This window comes from Bos grunniens, chromosome 22 (assembly GCF_055505025.1).
Source record: "Bos grunniens cultivar Pamir isolate PY7600 chromosome 22, Bosgru_T2T1.0, whole genome shotgun sequence".
Classification (NCBI taxonomy): Eukaryota; Metazoa; Chordata; class Mammalia; order Artiodactyla; family Bovidae; genus Bos; species Bos grunniens.
Window position 1 is genome coordinate 50,076,619 of NC_141186.1, and position 14,593 is coordinate 50,091,211.

Here is a 14,593-nt window from a genome sequence, read left to right on the forward strand (position 1 = left end):
GCCCCACCCTCTCTTGCTTTCCACACACTCTTCCATATGTTCTGACCACCAGGAAACCACTGCACCATTGCTGCTCCCTGTCCCCCATCTTCACCCTTTGTGCTCCACAGGCTCTTTCTGTGGTCCCAGGAACACCTGTTGGTACTCTCATCCCCTATTCCCTCTTGCGTCCTTTTCTCTCGCCCTGACTTCAGAGAAGAATTATCCATTCCGAACCCCTTTATTTCAGCACAATGTATTTGACTCTCAGTCCCCTGTGTTCTGGTTTCTGACACTGTCACCTCCAGGAAACTGCTCTCATATGAGTCCCTGCTGCTGCTGCTGCCAAGTCGCTTCAGTCATGTCCGATTCTGTGCGACCCCATAGATGGCAGCCCACCAGGCTCCCCTGTCCCTGGGATTCTCTAGGCAAGAACACTGGAGTGGGTTGCCATTTCCTTCTCCAATTATAAGTCCCTGCTGCTGCTGCTGCTAAGTCTCTTCAGTCGTGTCCAACTCTGTACGACCCCATGGACTGCAGCCTACCAGGCTTCTCCGTCCATGGGATTCTCCAGGCAAGAACAATGGAGTGGGTTGCCATTTCCTTCTCCAATGCATGAAAGTGAAAAGTGAACGTGAAGTCGCTCAGTCATGGCCAACTCTTCGCGGGGCTATCCCAACTCCAGACACAACCATATACTATTTCCTGGCTCTTATTGGACCTTTGTATACAGTATCCCTCAGCCTATGTATTTTCCTCTCTTGAAACTCATGGATCCTCCTCACCTTCCAAGGACTGCTTTCCCCAGGAAAACTTCCCCAGCTGCCTCTGGCTAAAAGGGATTTTGCTCTTCCATAAGGAATTTTCCTGTAGCCGTTACCCATCCCACCCTCCTCCAAGAGATCAAATATGTCCACCTTACACATTGACAAACATTTGTGTCCTTCAGTGGTAAAGATTGCTCTTCACTTATTTTTACCCCACACAGAGACTAACATGGTGCCTGCCACCTAACAGGAATTCGGTATATAGTCTTGGATGGATGCTCTTGTATGTTTTCAAGGAATGTAATGAAGTAGATAGGGAAAGAGAACTGAGAAATTTACTTCAGGGAGTTACAAATCTCCAAATTCAGAAACTTGAGTTAATTAGGGTAAATTTCTCTGATACAGGCACACTGGCTTTAATTAAAAATTCATCAAGACATGTTACTGAGTATCTATTCAGAAGATAAACATGGCAGAGCAATTTATCTAAGAAATAGAGAGAAATGGAGAATTTTCAAACAGTTTGACTTAACACATCACTATTACTTTCGGATCGAACTGATTACCTCATAATAAATCACATTGTAATAAATGAGTGAAGAGGGAATCAAGTTTTCAACAGGATATTCTTTAAGACTGGTGACTATCAAAAATAGCCTAAAACCAATGGATAAAGAGGGTGTGGTACATATATACAATGGAGCATTACTCAGCCATTAAAAAGAATGAAATAATTCCATGTGCAGCCACATGGATGGACCTAAAGATTGTCATACAGACTGAAGTAAGTCAGACAGAGAAGGAGAAATACCATATGACATCCCTTATATGTGGAGTCTAAAAAGAAATGAGACAAATGAACTTACTTGCAAAACAGAAAGAGACTCACAGACTTAGAGAATGAACTTACTGTTGCTGGAGGGAAGGATGGGGGGAAGGGATAGCTAGGGAGTTTGGGATGGACATGTACACAAGGTTATATTTAAATGGATAACCAACAAGTTCCTACTGTACATCACTTGGAACTCTGCTCAACGTTAAGTGGCAGCCTGAATGGGAGGAGAGTTTGGGGGACAATGGATACATGTATATGTATGGCTGAATCCCTTCGCTGTTCATCTGAAACTATCACAACCTTGTTTGTTAATCGGCTATATTCTAACACAAAATAAAAAGATTTTTAAAAATTTAAAAATAGCCCATAACCAAACAGATTTTGTAGTAACATAAATGTGGACAGTATCATCTTTTTGTCTTAAGTGGAACTCAAGTTAATCAACCACTGTTTAACAGAAGCAAATTCTGTAACGATGATCCCCCCTCGTTATCTTTGCTGAATGAGACTGGCCCTCTATAAACTCAAGGAGCTACACTTCATATCTCCTCTCCTCATTTTCTGCTGCCTGGAGAATCAGACAGCAGTATTTAAGGAGTCAGCCAGTCTGATGACTCAGCTTATAAAACAATGTGTGGCCACAAAAATGATGTTTATCCAGGAGCATCCTGGAGGCTTTTGCAACTGAAGTCGGCAAGCAGTAAGGCAAGTGGTACACGATGCTCATTCTCCAGAGAGATTTTGGCCATGGTGCCAGAAGCACTCACTTCCCTCACCCAGCAGCTGAGCTCATCTGGTGCTCTGTCCAAGCAGAATGATGGGAAAGCTTCAGAGAAATGCAGCAGGTAGAGAGGCAAGCCCAAGCGAAGTGCAGGTGAGAGTGGCGACAGTTTGCCTTCTCTTCGTCAAGAGGTGCTGCAGCTACAGCTTATGGCCATCTGCACCCCGGGGACAGGTGGCTAAGAGGCTCAGAATACATGTTATCCAACTTCTCTCTCCCCTGCTGGGCTCAACTAGGAATGGGTCTGCTCTGGTTAATAAAGCATCTACAGAGCGGGTTTCCTTCATGGTAAGCTAGTCTCACTTCACCACCAACCCTTATGCTCCTTCAAAGCAACATCTTTTAGGAAACCTTCTCTCGGGAGGTAACACTAGAATAAAAGGCTAACAGAGTAGGTTAACACAGAGATGGCTGACAAAGTTAGGGTCCTTTCAGGTGAAGAGACCTAAGTGACAAAGATATTATTAGTATTTTCCTTTAAATTTTGTTGCATCTGAATATCTTTGCAGTGGGGAGGGGACAGGGAAGAGTGTGAAAAAGAGACAGATTAAGCAGTGCAATATTTCATTATTTTCCCTAAAATGACAAACTTTAACCATCTGTTCCTATTTTACCAACCCATTCAAAATATCGTTAAAATGCAGATTACTTGCAGTTAGCCAGGGTCTTTCAAATGAGAAGTGACCAAAGCCTCCCTGATTTTAACCACCAGAAATTGATGTGACACTCCTGGATGGGCTGTAGCTATCAAGCCTCACCAGGGGAAGCACCTTGGGATGTGTCACAACTTCAGCACCTTAATCCTGACCATTCAGGACTTTGAGCTGGACTTCCCTGGTGGTCTAGTGGTTTAGGATCTGCCTTGCAATGCAGGGGACACGGGTTCAATCCCTGGTCTGGGAAGATCCCACATGCTGCAGAGCAACTAAGCCCATGCTCCACAACTACTGAGCCTGTGCTTTAGAGCCTGGGAGCCACAACTACTGAAGCCCACCCACCATAGAGCCTGGGCTCCACAACAAGAGAAGAGACCCCAATGAGAAGCCTGTGCGCCATAACTAGAGAAACCCCTTGCAACAATGCAACCATAAATAAATAAAGACTATGAGCTACCTAGAGACAATGGCTTTTTCTTTTTCTGCTTCCTTAGTGCTTAACAGGATCTGACACATAGTATGTACTCTGTAAATATTGCTTGAATGAATGCATTAGTGAATAAGTGCTTTCCCCCTCCCCCAAGAAATGTAAATCTTTGTTCCAGTATGGTTTTTGTTTGTTTCCTGTTTGCTTCTGGCTAGCAAAATAAAAAGAGATAGAATCAAAAACAAGATACCCCTTGGAAGGAGGAACAAGGTGGTAGAGGCTCGGCATCACTTAGCTCACCTTTCCCTTTGGGGGAAATAACTGTGCCCTTGAATTTCTGCACTAAGTCATCAAGGAGGAATTGAAATTAAAAACCTTGGAGAGTAATTAGCAACAAAACGTTCTAATGTCAAGAAGTGAATTTTATGGGACCATATTTGTAATATTAATTGGGCCTCTGCGTAGCCAAAGGGTGAAATTATTGCTCCAATACAAATAGGCCCAAAAGAGAAAAACAGCCCAAAATAGCACAGATATTGCAAATCAGGACAGAGGTAATTTCTCCACACATAAAAAGCAACCAATTGCAAAGCCTTTACCATTTTGCTTAAGTGCGAAACGCAGGCTGTTTGTTTGGTGTAGCACCACCTACCCCATCTCTGAACTGCTGTGGGGCTGGAGCGAGAAAGGGAAGGCTTCATTTTCACCAGCTCCTCATACTTTTTACCTCGAAGTTTATGGAAAATTTTAATCATTCATCTACCAAATATTTATTGAGCACCTATTGTGGACCAGGTCCAGGGCAGCTGTTCAGTCTTTCCCATCACAGAGTTTAACCATTCAGTTGGGGGGAAGAAACCCTGAACCAATTATCACACAAGCAAATCTCTAATTAGAGACAGAAGTACTAGGACAAGAGTACACTTACAAAGGGAGCATTCACCAAGGGAACCGACCTAGTTTGACAAGTCTGGGAAGACTTCCTGGAGGAAATGATGTTTAAACTGGGACCTAACAAGAGAAGCCACCGCAATGAGAAGGCCGTGCACCGCAACTAGAGCGGAAACAACAAAGACTCAGCGCAGCCAAAAGTAAAAAAAAAAAAAAAAAGCTGGAACCTGACAATGCAGACAAACCAGCCAAGTAAAGAAGGGGAGAATGTGCCCCAGGCAAAGGGAGCAGCATTTGGGGAGGCAGGTCAGGTAAGGAGTTCAGCGTCTCTGAAGAATGGAAAGGCCAGTGTGACCAGGATGCGATGAGTGAGCAAGCAAGTAAGTGGAGAGTGGGGAGAGATGTGGCTGGAGTGGGAGGCAGGGCCAGGTCTTGGGACCTGACCGGGTCTCGTGACACTGGGACACCAACCATTGCCAGGCTATGGGTCAGAACCACTCCCCAGCCAGGGCCACTCCAGGCTGCCCTCCCCTCTTTGAGTCAACCGTTCCTTGATTCTCTCACACCTGAGTGGAGACTTAGCCCTCATCCCTGAGGCTCAGAGAGGAAGAGTAACTTACCTCCTACAAAGCACATCCCAGAGTCTAGGAGGGGTCCTGGGCCCACTGGTTAACTGTGACCTCAACTCTTGGTTTATCCCCCGGATCTGCCCATGCCAAGGGGTTAGGGCAAGAATATCACCAAACATGCCAAGAAGCAACTGGCCCTGAATCTGATCAGGAACCACTGCTAATCTCTTTCTTGAAGAACATAATGAGTCCTCACTCAGTCGTGTCTGACTCTTTTGAGACCCCATGGACTGTAGCCTGGCAGGCTCCTCTATCCATGGGACTTCCCAGGTAAGAATACTGGAGTGGGTTGCCACTCTCTTCTCTAGGAAATCTTCCCAGCCCAGGGACTGAAGCAGCATCTCCTGCATTGGCAGGTAAACTCTTTACCAACTGCACCACCTAGGAAGCCCAACATTTAGAAGAGGATGCAAAAAAAAAACAACACCAAGACAACAAAAACCTCTAAGGAACTCTCTGTGGAACTTCTCTGGTAGTCCATTGTCTAAGACTTTGAGTTCCCAACGCAGGGGGCTTGGGTTAGACGCCCGGTCAGGGAGCTAGATCCCACATTCTGCAACTAAGAGTTCGAATGCCGCAACGAAAATATTCCACATTCCCTAACTAAGACCTAATGTAGTCAAACAAATAAATTAACTTAAAAAAAAAAGAAGGACTCTTTCCTGAGAACAAACCTTAAGTGAGTACTCAGAACGTGTAAGACCCTGATCGAAGAAGCAGCAACAGTACTCACCCTCTTACCACTGAGGAAAAACAACTCTAAGAAATGTAGATTATTTTGTTCTCCAATTAGCACTGAAGGTGATGGATCAGAATTTATAATATGCAGTCATGAATTATGGAACAATCGTGGAAGTGACTCCGACCCGGAAACCTGCCATGCCAAGAGCCATGGCAATTTTTCACAAGAACTTGTCACCAGGTGGCTCGTGCCAAAACCATCACCCATACTCAGCCTCCCCCAACCCCGACCCCAACCTGTCACTTGAGGCTGCTGCCAGCCCTTGAGCTTTCTCAAGTTGTCATTGACCAAGCAACAGCAAATAAGAGTTTGAAGGCTCTGGCTTCACACCCAGCTCCAGACACTTCCCAGCTGGGTGACCCCAGTTTCCTTCTCTGTCAAGTGGAAACAATAACAGCTTCTATATCAGGCATTCTTCTGAGGAGAATGCCTAGGAGGCTTTCAACACAGAGCCTGCTCCTGCTATTTAGTCACTTAGTCGTGCCCGAGTCTTTGAGACCCCATGGACTGTAGCCCACCAGGCTCCTCCATCTGTGGGATTTCCCGGACGTGAATACTGGGGGTGGGTTGCCATTTCCTCCTCCGGGTATCTTCTCGACCCAGGAATCGAACCTGCATCCAGCCTACCAGAAGGTAATTGTTCACTCAACATTGTAACCTTGCTCCTATCCCATCAGCTCAGATTGCTTCCCAGAAACACTGGGTCTCCTTCTGTTTGGGGAACCTACTTCTCCTCCGAGCCAGCCTGTAAGAACTGGTTCTGTCACCCCATCCAGCTGGGCTGGCCTCCTGGATCCACCTCTCACCAGCCAGCACTTAGCTCAGCCCCAGTCCCTTCCTGCTATTTAACACCAAAAGGTATTGATTTCCTTGAGCTATTTCCATAATGCAACACTACTGAAAACTGCATATCCCATCAGTTTCCTCCATGACCATCATACCCCTTGCTCACAGCCACTTCCCCTAGAGCCCCAGCTGCCAAGGCTCAGGTCTGTTTCATTTTGCACTGGTGGAAAGGTCAAACATGAATTTCTCCCCATTATTGTACTGTGTCTTGTCACACAGACTCTCTCTGTTTCATGCATTAGTCACAGTCTTGCTATCAAATTAAATATTCCTCGGTAGTTATTTTTAGAGAAATCTTTTTCTAACGCTACATGGTGCAATGATGTGTGTGCACCCACAGCTCTGGAATCCAAGCATTACCAGGTGGGCTCCAAATTGTGTGAGGGCTCAGATTCCTCTGGAAAGCAGCAGCAGCCAATGGAACAATGGTCTGTAACCTGGCTCTGTCCACGGAATCCCCTGCCCAGCCAAAAATAATTAATCCTCCAGACCTTGGACGACCCAGTCATTCATCATTCGGTCCAGGAAAGGCCCAAAGGAGGTTCTCAGCACAATCGTGAGTTAAACGGAGCATGTCTGTACCATCCCAACTGCTTGTTTGGCTGTCTCCTGATTCCTACTACAAGGACACCAAGACTAATTGCACTCCCATGCCCTGCACCCCCATGGAAGCCTGCCTTCAGGAGGCCTGAGTTAATGACAGTGGTTACATCCCTACTCACTCCTATAGGGTCTTCATCGACCAAGGCCAGCATTGATAGAGAAATGAAGCCCTCAGAACAGAATTTCTAACTTAGCTGGGGCATGTGTACAGGAAGAAGGAGGGGCTTGCTAAAGCAAGTCCTCTTCATCCACTTGAAGACACTATGAGGAGAAGTTATGCATACCTGAGCTTTAGAGCTCACAGTGGAAGTAAAGAAACAAAGAAAGAAAGTGAAGTCGCTCAGTTGTGTCCAACTCTTTCCAACCCCATGGACTGTAGCCTACCAGGCTCCTCTGTCCGTGGGGTTCTCCAGGCAAGAATACTGGAGTGGGTTGCCATTTCCTTCTCCAGAAGATCTTCCCAACCCAGGGATTGAACCTGGGTCTCCCACATTGTAGGCAGACGCTTTAGCATCTGAGCCACCTGAAATTGACTAGAAAATAATTCAAGACACGATTAGGGGGGTGGACTGTGGGGGAGGGTGGATTTCTCACTTTCTTCGATGTTCCCTTCCACATGCAGGTCCCCATGGGTTGTGGTACCCCAGTCCTCACTCACCCAGGGAAAGTGAGACTAGGGGACCGGGAAGAGGTGAGCCTAGTTCTGGGCTTAGTTCACCAGCCCCTGTGTCCTCACACTAAGCTTCTTCTTCCCCCTCAGCCTTCATCAGTGAAGAAGGTGATGCTTTGGCCTCCAACTGGGTTTTTATTTCACAAGTTCTTCCAAAGCTGAATAGAGGACAGGGGATGACTTACTGAAGACCCTCTCAAAGAGCCCCTATAAACTATATACGCTATAGACATTCCGAAACAGGAGGCCTGGTAGACCAGAAAAATCCAGGTAAGGCTCAGATGAGGAGGCAAGATCACAGATGACAAAAGTGACTGAACACGGCTCAGGCGTAAAGAGGGGCACTCTTGACGGAGGTTTCACAAACCCAGGCACAGAGCAACAGAGAAGCAAAGACAGGCAGAAAGCAGTAATAAGGCCAGGGTGACTGGAGCCCAAGAGCTCCTTGGGGCAGGCAGCAGGTGAGTGGAAGCAGATGACAGAGTTCCTAGCAGTCAATAGAGACTAGATTGGTCAGTTGGTCAAGGCATGTTTCCCAAACACTCTGCCAGGTCCAGGGCAAGCAGCCAGGGCAGAGTTGATGATGGCTCAGAGGAGAGTCTGTGCAGCAGGCTGAGACACTGCTGTAACTATTCCACAGTTCCCTGATGTGGGGATGTGGGTCTGGCCTGGGGAGGGACACTGAAAACTGGGCATCAGGAACTACATGAGACCCTGAGGAGGAAAGATGTGACGGTAAAAATTGGTTAGGGCAGTGGAAGGGCATGGAGGGTGGAATCAGAGAGCCCACTCGGAAAAGTACAGGTGTGGGTCCCTTGATAAGACCTGCTTCCTCCCATGAGGACAAAAAGAACCAGTAAGTGAACATATAGGAAAATGAGTATCTTCTATAACCTTCAAGAAAGGCAGCTTTTTTTAAAGATTTTTTTTATGTGGGCCATTTTTACAGTCTTTATTGAATTAGTTACAACATTGCTTCTGTTTTTTTTTGTTTTCTGGCCGCGAGGCATGTGGGATCTTAGTTCCCCAACCAGGGATTGAACCTGCACCCCTGCAGAAAGGTGAAATCGGAACCACTGGACCACCAGGGAGGTTCCCCAAAAGACAGCTTGGAGCTGGAATGAGACCCCATCTTGGGCCCATCAAATAAAAAGAAACATCTTAAATGACAGTGTGCAGGCAGTTAGGAATATGAGAGTAGGCTGCCTCATGTAGTGTTTTCTCAGCAGGGTGGGTGTAGCTGACTCCCCACCAGCAATATGGCAAGTGGGTATCACAAACCCCAAAAAAGTTAGTTCTGTAAAAATGGATCCAGGGAAAACTCCACACACATAGATAGCCAATGCAGGACTGTCTCTAAATACTGGAAGTAACCCCAATGACCACTGGTAGGGGATGAGTTAACTGAACACGGGGCATTCCCACATACAATTTTATGCAACTGATAACAACAACGAAAGCTATATAACAACATGGAGAATGTCTATTATGTAACATTCAGTGAAAAATAATCAGGCCCAAAACTCTGCTCACAGCATGGCTATAATTATGTAAGAACAATTGCATGCAGAAACAAACCAGAGTCAAATACACCAAGAAGTTAACCTTTCCCTCTTTTCTGCAATTTCCCAATGCATATGTGGTGCTCTTAGGACAAACTAACCGGTATAAACCAGTGCAGCTTTCTCAGGAAAATAACATACAAAAGGACATGGAGCTGCCCTATGAGTCCACCCTCCCCCCCTGCCTTGGAGCCCATGCCTCGTGGTGATGAGCATAGAGGACTTCTTAAAGCTGGACTGATATCAAGCCAGGGACAGTGCTGGGCATGGATCCTGTGCCTATTTCATCCTTTCCTCTCTCCCCAGCCTGTCTCATCTACTCATCCACATCAGCTGGTGCAGGCTGTAACTTCCAAAGCACAGGGCTCACTTTTCTCTTTTCATGTGGCCAGTGAGAGCTTTGGTCTCTCAGAAAATGCCTAGAGCCCTCAAGGCTCCTCACCAGGTGCTTTGGAGAAAGGCTGCCACTCCCTTCTCTGTGCTCACTGCCACTGCTTCCATGTCTACATTTCCCACCTCCCCAGCTGGGCTTTCAGCTCCCTTACTCCATATTAATGCTTGTGTTGAGGTCACCAAGATGCCTGCAACAGAACATCTTGTGTTTCTCTAACCTCCTATTTTTCTTGCTTAACAGCATCCAACACAGTGACCGTCCGTTTCTGGGAACACTTCCAAATAACTATACTCTTCTGGTTTTCATCCTACCTCACTGTCCCCTCTCAATCTACTTTCCTGGCTCCTTCAGGTCTTCCTATCCTCTACTCCAGGATGAAGTCTCCTTTTCATCCTTCTCTGTGTTCTCTCCTCTCTTGTCTGGTCTTGTGGCTTTAGAGTCCATCTAAATCATGATGTTACCCAAAAGCTGTGCCTCAAGTTACATCGTTCCAGCTGCCCTCCTGAGACCTTGAAAGTCTAACAGTATTTGGAAATGAAAGTGGTCAAGGGGCTTCCTTGACCGCAGTCCTGGAGACCCAGGTTCAATCCCTGGGTTGGGGAGATCCCTTGGAATAGGAAATGGCAACCTGCTCCAGTATTCTTGCCTGGAGAATTCCAGCCGGGTGGGCTACAGTTCATGGGAATGCAAAGAGTTGGACATGACTGAGAGACTAGAGCCAATGCAGGAGACTCACATTTGATCCCTGGGTGGGGAAGATCCCACAAGACAAGGAGCACCTAAGTCCATGCACAACAACTAGTGAGCCTGTGCTGGAGCAACTGAGCCCATGTGCCACCACTACTGAGCCTGTCCTGTAGCGCCCGGGAACCACAGCGACTGAAGCCTATGCACCCCAGAGCTTCTGCTCCACAGCAAGAGAAGCCACGACAACTAGAGAGTAACCCCCACTCTCCACAGCTAGAAAAAAGCCCTCGCAGCCGTAAAGACCCAGCACAACAAAAATAAAAAAGAAAGTGGTCAAAGCTGCACCCTCAGCCCCAATTTCCTCATCTCAGTCGATAGCCTTTCCATCCCCATTCCCCCCAGCAGCTCAAGGCAATACTCCAGCGTCATCCTTGGTTCCCCTCTCCTTCCCCCACAGTGAATTCTGTGACTGCAACTCCAAATACATCCCAGATCTCCCATCATTCCAGCCTAAACGACCCGCCTCTCTCACTTGGAATTCTGCAGCCTCCTTATCAATCTCCCTGCTTCCCCTTTTGCTGTTACAATTCTTCCCAGGCAGCCAGAGGAATTTTTTTTTAAGTGTAACTCACAGCATGGTGTCAATAGAATGGCCTTCCAAGAAACAAAGCCTCAGCCACACTCGCTCCTTCTCTGCCCTCACCACTACTCTACATTGTATTAGAAATCCCAATCAGAGCACAGGCAAGAAAGATAAAGGCATAAAGATTGGAAAGAAAGAAGTAAAGCTCTCGTTATTCACAGATAGCCTTATTGTGAAAGTGAAAAACTACTAGAGCTAATGAGAAAATTTAACAATGTCACAGAATACAGGTTAATATATAAAAATCAGTTGTATTTTTATAAACTACTCATAAAATAGTAATAAACTATTGGGAAATTAAATACTTTTTAATTCTACTTACGATAGAATCCAAAAACTAAAAATACTAGGTAGGAATTAACATAATGCTAGATGTTCAAGATGATAAGATATTGCTAAGAAGCATTAAAGAAAACCTAAATAAATAGGAAGATATGCCATGTTGATGGACTGAGCAAAGTCAAGACAGTATGGTATTGGCAAATACATAGACAATCAATGAAGGAGAATAGAGTCCAGATTTATATGCAAGCAAGTGGCTTTTGATGAGTGCCATGGTAAGAAATATTTATTTTTCTTCAAGAATGCTGTTGTTGGGACTTCCCTGGTGGTTCAGTGGTTGAGAATCCACCTGCCAGTGCAGGGGACACTGGTTCAACTCCTGGTCCGGGAATATTCTACATGCCAAGCTGTGGGGCCAACTAAGCCTGTGCACCACAACCGCTGAGCCTGTGCTCTGGAGCCTGAGAGCTGCAACTACTGAAGCCCATGTGCCTAGAGCCTGCACTCTGCAGCAAGAGAAGCCACCACAGTGATAAATCCACATGGCGCAAAGAAAAGTAGCCCCACCCACTGCAGCTAGAGAAAGCCTGTGCACAGCAACAAAGACCCAGTGCAGCCAAAAGTTTAAAAAAAAAAAAAGAATGCTGCTGTCTAGATATCCATATGGAAACATATAAAACTCAATCCTGAGCTCTCGCCATATTCAGAAATCAATTACAGATGGCACATGGTCCCAAATGCAAAAACTAAAATTATACAGATTCTAGAAGAGGGGAAAAAATTGAAGAATATCTCTGTGACTTTGGGATAAGTAAAAATTTCAGGTCAGAGAAAACACTAATCATAAGAGCAAACAATGATAAATTGAATTTCAAAAAAAACGAAAACCTTCCCATCAAAAGCACCATAAGAACATGAATAGGTAAGCCCTGGTGTAGGAGAAAACATTCCCTAACTCATATCCTTTGACAATGAATGTATATCCAGAATATATAAAGAACTCCCCAAACTCAATAATAAAAAGACAAACAATCCAAAGCTTGAAAATAAGCTACAGACTTGAACAGATATGTCAATTGCCAGTAACCACATGAAAAAGTCCTCTACATCATTAATCATCAGGAAAATGCAAACTAAAACTACAATGAAATAATACTCCATATCCATCAGAATAGTTAAGATAAAAAAGAACAATAATACCAAATGTTGATGGGGACGTGGAGTAACTGGAAGTCTTGTAAATTGCTAGTGTGAATGTAAAATGACACAACCACTTTGAAATCTGGTAGTTTCTCAAAAAGTTAAACATACACTTAATGTATGTCCAGAGACTTAACTAGGTATTTAGCAGCCATTTCAGTCTAAAAGAAATGAAAGAATGTGTGCCTACAAAGACATGTACATGAGTATTCATAGCGGCTTTACTCATAGTAGCCAAAAACCAGAATTAAATAACCACCAAACTGTGGTACCTTAGTAAAATAGAATATTCTTCAGCAATAAAAAGGAACAATAAAAAGGAAAGAGCTGCTACTCCATAAACATGCATGAATCTCAAATGAAGCAAAAGAAGCCAGACACAAAAAAGCTATCTACTTCCATACTGTATAACTTCATTGATATGAATGTCTAGAATTTATCTGTGATGATAGAAATCAGATCAGCATTCTGTGATGAGGGGTTGGTTATTGGAGACTTTCTGAGGTGATGAAAATGTTCTTTATCCTGACTGGGATCCTGGTTACATGCGTATATACGCATGTTTAAAATAATTTAATTTTTAAAAACATTTTTATTGGAAGATTGAGAGAGTAGCATGGAAACATATACATTACCATAAGTAAAATTATTTACTTTTACATTTAAGATTTTATTTTGTATAAATTATACCAAAGAATCAAACTTTGGAAGCTACTTGTTTGACTGTAACAGTGGCAAGCAAACCTATGGGCTGTTATTAAAGCCCCATCATAGACCCAATGCTATTCCTTTTGAAAATCAAATAGTATGGATATAGATATAGCATGGATGTGGTCTGGCGGGGTTGGATAAATCAGGCCTGGGAGCACACTGTATGTATTTGATCTGATTCATTCATCAGGACCAAGCCAGGCCTTGACTATTGGACTCAGAATCTCACTCCTAGAAAGCAGGTAGCTAGCAGACAGGGAGGCTGCACGTGGTGGGCAGTCTAGGTTGAAAGGCTGGCTTATGAGCCTACATTTACTCATTTATAAGATGGGGATTAAATGCAATAAGGCACTTTCCAGCTCTGACTTTCTCAGATTCCATCTATTCATCCATTCCAGCTCTCAAAGCCATGTCTGAACCACACCTGTGTAGATTTTTCATTGCTCCAGGATCTACTCCCATCCTTGGAGGGCTAGGGTTGGCCAGTCCAGGAAGGCACGCACAGAGGGGAGAAAGTACAGGGGCCCAAGAGTTACCTTTTCCCTTCAGGTAATTGGACTCTGAAGAGGAAACATCAGAATCCCTGAAGCTGGAACCCACAAGTTCTTTTAGGTCCCTCCAGTCCTGACACCCTCTTTCCCTACCCCCAAATTTAGGGGTATCTCCCAGGAGCCTTCTTTTATTCACAACTCCATTACTATATTAACCCTATATATATATATATTATATTATATATATATATAACCATTATATATTAACCCTATATAATTAACCTATATTAATATATATATTAATCATATATATATATGATCTGGGACAAATCAGCTCACCCCAGACTACCTTCCTTCCAGAAGGCAGAGCCTGTCTGCCTGTCCTTCTCCGAAACCTCTTCCCATCTATTGCATCTTCGCCATCTCCAGGCACCCCTCCCAACTTCAGGTGAGTGGGATGTATTCCTCAGAATTAGCTCTCTGAGAAGACACACCCGACTGCCAGAGTAATGGAAGAAAGCCTTCAGGTCAGACCCTTAAAAAGCAGGAATGAGTGGGACCACTCATTCCTTGGTAGTGCTCCCAGCCCAGTTCCCTAGCCTGCATTGATTCCTGGGCTGGAGAAGGGAAAACCTTGTCTCCTGCTGATGGAGATTATTGTACACAGCCATTGTCGAGAATCTCTGCACAGCCTACACCCCAGGATCTCCCACCCAAACATTCACACAATTCCAGTAAGATCAAACCCCATTTACAGGAGCCCACTAAGAGGAATTGATGCCGTCTCTGCTGGGCCC